Genomic DNA, 6,282 nt, shown 5'->3' with positions numbered 1-6,282 from the left:
GGGTCTGAAGTACTGGTACCAAAATAACTCTAACCATCTTGTCATCACAGTGAGGGACCTGGACTACGTAGCATGCCCAGATTCACGGGTGTTATGTCAGTTGACCTTTCAAAGCCCTCGGGTTAAATGTGCTTAAACAAAGGGGCGGGGTGTTTTTGTTCCAAACTCTGGAAAAAAAAAAAAGTACGTCCCATTCCAAGACACGTTGTTTGAGTCTTGCTGTAGCTGTAACCTGTATCCTCCTAAGCGGAGTCCCTCAGACCACAACGAACCGAATCGCTAGGCGGGCTGGACGCAATCCGACTGCAGAGATCGAACTACCAGAGAAATTCTCATCGCTAAGGGGGGAAGAAAAAAAAATCATGTCTGAAAAAAAAGCACATCTCTCTAAAAAAAAAAAAAAATCTTTTTTTTTTCCCCCCTGCCACATCATTCATCACCATTGAGGTAAACATTCTGATACCTTAACCGTTAGGAAAACACACAAACGGGATAAACGGATAGTCGTTTGAAAGGATGAAAGCCTCGCGCGCGTGCGTCTTGAAAGAAAATGTAACCAAAGATTAAGAAAATACAAAAACATGTTTTCAGCATTTGCGGCGAGCGCCCGGTTCCAAGACCGGGAGTCCTGCGCTCCTCAAGTGTCTCTCCTCTTCACGTCCACTCCTCTTACTCTGACCAGCATCGTTTTAATGTCACTATTGTGCCTTGACTCCCTCTCTCCTCGCTCGATTTACAGATGCCAGACTTCGAACCCTCATTCTCCTCTTGGCTTTGAGTAATCAAATCACACGTTGTCTCCAGAAGAGTCTTCTTTCCTTTACTCAATGTGGAAACCATAAATCGGGCCTTCGGAATTGACCTTTTCGTCAAACTCTCTGACATGCTCTTTTGACAAAATGATATTACTGTGCGTTCTAACCTTGACTAAAGTGGCCTGGCAGTAAGTCACTCTGGTTAAGAGAGCGGACGAGTCTTTAGGATGATGAATGTTCATTTGAAGCTCGTTTAGAGGGGAACGGCGGGGGAACTGTCATTTTGCTCCGCGGCTCTTTTTTCACCGGAGGACACAATGAACTCAATCACTGGTTATTATCCCTATCCCCCATTCGTTCTCTCTCTCTCTCTCTCTCTCTCTCTCTCTCTCTCTCTCTCCCTCTCCCTCTCACTCTTTATCTCTCTCTTTCTCCCCCTCTTTCTGTTTCTCTCTGTCCATCTCTCCCTCCCTCTCTCCCTTGTTCTCCCCCTCTCTCCCTCTCACTCTTTATCTCTCTCTTTCTCCCCCTCTTTCTGTTTCCCTCCGTCCATCTCTCCCTCCCTCTCTGCCTTGTTCTCCCCCTCTCTCCCTCTCCCTCTTTCTCTGTCTCTCTTTTTCCCCGTCTTTATTGCTCTCTTCCTCTCTCTCTCTCTGTCCACCTCGTTTTCCATCTCTCTCCCTCTCTCTCTCTCTCTCATTCTCTCTCTCTCTCTCTCTCTCTCAGGCTGGCGCCAGACCAGACCAAATGCTCCCCGGCCCCTTGCCCTCTTCCTCTGTTCCTCTCTTCCGTTGACACATTCACTCGTTCAGAGGAAGTGCAGAACAGGGCACGACCTCTCAGAGAACCAGCCCTGCATCTGACCCATGATGCAACACTGCGGAGGAGACCGGAGATGAAAGGAAAAAATCAACCGGCTAAAAATGAACCAGTTATTAATTATAGCACGAGCGAGTTACCTTCATGAGTAAAGCTAGCTCTCGATCAAAATATAAATTAAGTGTTAATCGACGACACAAAACACCTTTACACTTAATGTGTGATGATTATAAAGAAAAAAAATCTACTTAACATGAACAGATATTTGGTATTTTTAATAATTTATTTTTGTACGACAGGGGCAATGCACACTGATCAACATGTCTGCAGAGGCATCTGTTTAAAAGTGGCAGAATTAGCTGGAGCGCTCATTTTCTTGTGTGCCCTCTCAAAAGGTGAAGAGCAGAAGGTAGCAGAAGGATATATGACAGAAAAACAGAGCGGTTTCAAAAAATAACAAAGTAAGATAAACTCGATATCATCAAAGAGCGTAAACACAGCTCATAACACAATGCAGATCAGTTATGCCCACGACATGTGAGAATGCTAGTTATATAATAATGCACAATTGGTATGCAAGTCTCGATTAACATGTCAAAGGGCCTCATTCTCAAACAAATTGTGCAGACATGTCTTTGTCTCAACCGAGACAGCTATATAAATACCTTAACGATCTCCTTTGGTGAAGCAGCGACTGACTGTCTTTTTATTTTTCAAACGCAGAGTTAACAAATAGATTTATAAACAGATTTATTTTCTATCCGTTGACCCAGAGGCAGCAAGACGCATTGGAGGTCAACACTCGTCACGGCGGACAGAGAGTCAGAACTCACGTGGCCCGGGGGGGGGGGGCGGGGGCCAGATCAAAGTGTTCGTGGGTATGCACGCAGCCCACGGCCAGATCAAAGCGTCAGAGAGAGAGAGAGAGTCCGCGGGCCACTGTTTGCCAAATAAAACGCGGGAGCACACATACGGGCCGCAGATAAACACCGACGACGGTGACATTTCTCCGAAAACAGAGAAGTAAACCGTCTCGGATTTCACCGCTGTGGGGCGGAGGAAGACTCTTTTTTTTCTCTTTTTTTTTATCTCTCGGTCTTATCTGGGCCACGCGGACGTTTTCTGCGCGCGCAGAACGTGGAGGGGGGCAGCCGAATCGCAGTGAGAGTCAGGAAAAGAGCCGCTTCAAATCTGAGCAAAAGACAGGAGGCCGTTGGCTTTTAGGGGCAGAGACTCGCCTCTTGTGCAATGTCAAAACTAAAACTCTGTGTTAGAGCATTTATTTAGAATATTAAGAAATCACGTGGGTTTTGTCTTGTCTGGAGTCAAAATGAGACCCCCATGTCAGTTCCCTGAACCATCAGTTCTTGCGCTGCCTAGTTCAAACGTGCAAATTAGTGTCAAAAGGTGTTTACTGACGCTAGCAATTAACTTATAAATAGATGCTTGATTCTGGGGGCCCTATGGTTTGGTCGTTGTTGTGCCATGGTATTGCTCTAGGTTTACAGGACAAGATCTTTTACTGGAGAGTTTCCAGTTTTAGATTCTTCTGTTGCTTCATTGTTATCCCCGGATTGTACTCTGTCCTACATATATTTTAACGGTCACACAATCACACACACGCTCACATGTACTCACACACTCACTCAAACACACACACACACATCCAGTTACTCTCACATGCACATATCTTATGTAGGACATCTCTCTCTCTCTCTCTCTCTCTCTCTCTCTCTCTGTTTAAGTCCTGTCTCATGTTCCCTACACACAGTGCACTGGCGTCATCCTAACTATATGGTAAATATGTCACTAACCCCTTGGGGGTCTGTTTGTCGTGTACTGATGTGCCGCTGGCATGGAAGGATTAAAAGGGCAAAACGTTTTTTTCTGATACGTTCTGTTGTTTTGCTCTCGTTTGGTGTCTTATCTGGCACGTGTTTGGAGGTCTGTCGCCGGAGAACAGTCACCGTGTCAATCGTTTGGCTCCGCTCTGCCTCTCCCCTCAGAGCGTCACGTCAAGCGTTTTCCATCTTAAGAATGTTGGCGAGTCTCTTCCTCGTCCCGGTTCCAGTCCACAGAGAAAGAGGGAAAATTCCAGGCAGTTACGGGTCAAAAAACAGATTCGCGAGCGAGGAGGCCTCTGCCAGGCGTTGCGTTTCTGCCGTTCCTAAAATGACGACACCTGTTTTACGCGACGCCGGGAGCCATGCAGGATCGTTTGATGGAGTGAGTGCAGAGCGAGTGGACATAATAAACATACCACCAGATCTGAAACCTTGTTTATTGAGACGTTAATTAGTCTTCCAGTCTGTCAGGCGGGGGGGGGGGGGGGGGGGGGGGGGGGGTGAACGAGGGGGTGGCATTTTCCACATGCAAACACGGTTTGATTGACAGCAGCCTACTCATTTGTTCACTTAGGAAATCAAAGCTCCCACTCATGCTCAATTTAGACTTAAGACTGCTTATAAAACGAACATGTGCATATGCGCATGCGCATACACACACACACACACACACACACACAAACACATTGTGTGGTAGGAAGAGAGGGAAGGGGAGAGAGAGAGAGAGAGAGAGACAAGGCTAGAAACATAGAAACACACACAAACACACGCACGCACGCGCACACACACACACACACACACACAGACGCTCTGACGCCATTATCTCTCCCTCTTTCTCTGAATGCTCAATTCTCCACGAGCGTTAGTCAGCCCCTCTTATAAAAAAAAAGCCAATTTTCCATAACTACAGTCATTAGATAAGGTTCAGGTGTGAAAGCTTCAGGCAGGAAACTAACCTTGTGCTCCTTTGCCTGTTTAACATACATAGTGAAAGCATGCCTATGCATTTTAGCACTCATCAAAGTTTCGCAGATAACTTCCAGAAGTTTCCAGCTCCTCGACCTTGCTCTTCCCTCCCCCACGCACGCCGTGACGCTGCGATGGATGGAAGGTTCCTAAGGACCCAGTTCTAGAACTGTATCATCACTACATGGCTCTGGAAACACAGAGCAACAACATTCACATGTGGTTACACTCACAGGGTAATGATAGTGTTTTCCCCACTGCCAAACTCTGCCCTGTGTGTGTGTGTGTGTGTGTGTGTGTCTGTATCAGCTGAGTTATTTGTGACCATGTGATCTGAATCAGAACACAGGGACCACTTTTGGGGTTTTAACCCTCATGTTGATGCTCTCAGAGGTTAAGAGGCTCTTTAGCACCCCTCCCCTGGGTCAAAGGTCAGGGAGGAACCGTGCCAAGATTTCTTCTTCCTCTTCCTCATCTTCTCCTTCTTCTTCTCCTTCTTCTTCTCCTTCCTCCTCTTCTCCTTCTTCTTCTCCTTGTTCTTCTTCTTCCTCTTCTTCTTCCTCTTCTTCTCCTCCTTCTTCTTCTTTTAATTTCTTTTTCAATTCTCAGACAGCTGGTACGAAATGTGGAAAAAGAAATCACTTTATCCACGCTGTTTTTTCCATCTCACAGTATGGAATTCATGGTTTTGGGAGTCATCCCTTATCACATTAAATCTATAATCTTACGTGAAAGGTTCTAAACATACTGACGTAATTAATACCTTCAGAGATGAACGACGTCGCTGAAAAGCCATAGATACTAATAGGGCTATTGTCTGGTTTTCCATTTACAGTCTACAGCTGGGTTTTTTTTTGTTTTTTTTCCACATTCACTTCAAAAGGCTGTGAGGTTATTCTGAGACATTCTTAAAAAAAATAAAGAAAGAAAGAGAGAAAGAAAAAGAAAAGAAAAAAGGAACATTTTTGTCCTATGATTGCTTCAATTATATCTATATCAAAGCTCATATCACGGTTAATGCGATTAGGCATAGTCTTTTTCAGTCGATTAAGCAACAGGCGAGTCAAGGAATCCAACGCGCAAACACGCAGTCCTCTTAACGATCTCCACACTCGAAGAAGCAATTCTTCTTAGAAATGTTGAAACATTGACTTATAGTGCCTCTGGAAAGTCAGCCTGAACTTGTTTTTTTTTTTTTTTATTTCGACTGGAATGCATAGCTGTGCAATAACGAAGTGGATTTGTGCAAACGGTTATCCGCTGATTTGCCATTACTCTCATAGGCCCATTACTCATTTGCGCGTAGAAGGATCCACAGGACCGTACGGGCCTGACTGACCGACCGGTTCTCCTTGCCAAGATACAAGCGGTCAGTAGCCTCATGAGACAGCTGTGCAAAAAAAAAAAAAAACCGGTTGGACAAACTCCTGGAGTCACGGGATCCAGGTTGGAGATCCAGAGTGTAACACCAGCAGAAAACGCACTGGGGGAAGATCCGCTGAGGCGTTACCCCCCTCAACAAAACACTTTGGAGAGGCCTCCTCAACCGTCGCTTAGTGCAAGTACGTTATAGAAGGAAATTCTGGAAAAAAGGTGAAGAAAACTGTTATACAGTACTTTGTAAAATATATCAACTGAAACTGACCAAAACTGTGAGGATTTATGTTTGAGTTTTCACCATACACTTTAAACCTGTGTCAATCGAGCCTAGTAGGGCAGCTGAAAGGAATGCCTTATTTTAGAGTGTTTTTTTCCAGAAATGGTGATATAACTGTTGAGAGAGTCTCTGGGGAGCGAAGGTGAAGGAAGAATGTCACAAGAATGCAGCTGTGGCGACACGTGAGCCGCAGAGAACAACCCCTCGTTCGGACCAAAAAGCGGGACGGTTTGTCTGTTTT

The sequence above is a fragment of the Chanos chanos genome, chromosome 1, assembly GCF_902362185.1.
Source record: "Chanos chanos chromosome 1, fChaCha1.1, whole genome shotgun sequence".
Classification (NCBI taxonomy): Eukaryota; Metazoa; Chordata; class Actinopteri; order Gonorynchiformes; family Chanidae; genus Chanos; species Chanos chanos.
Note: the sequence above shows the minus strand (reverse complement) of the source record.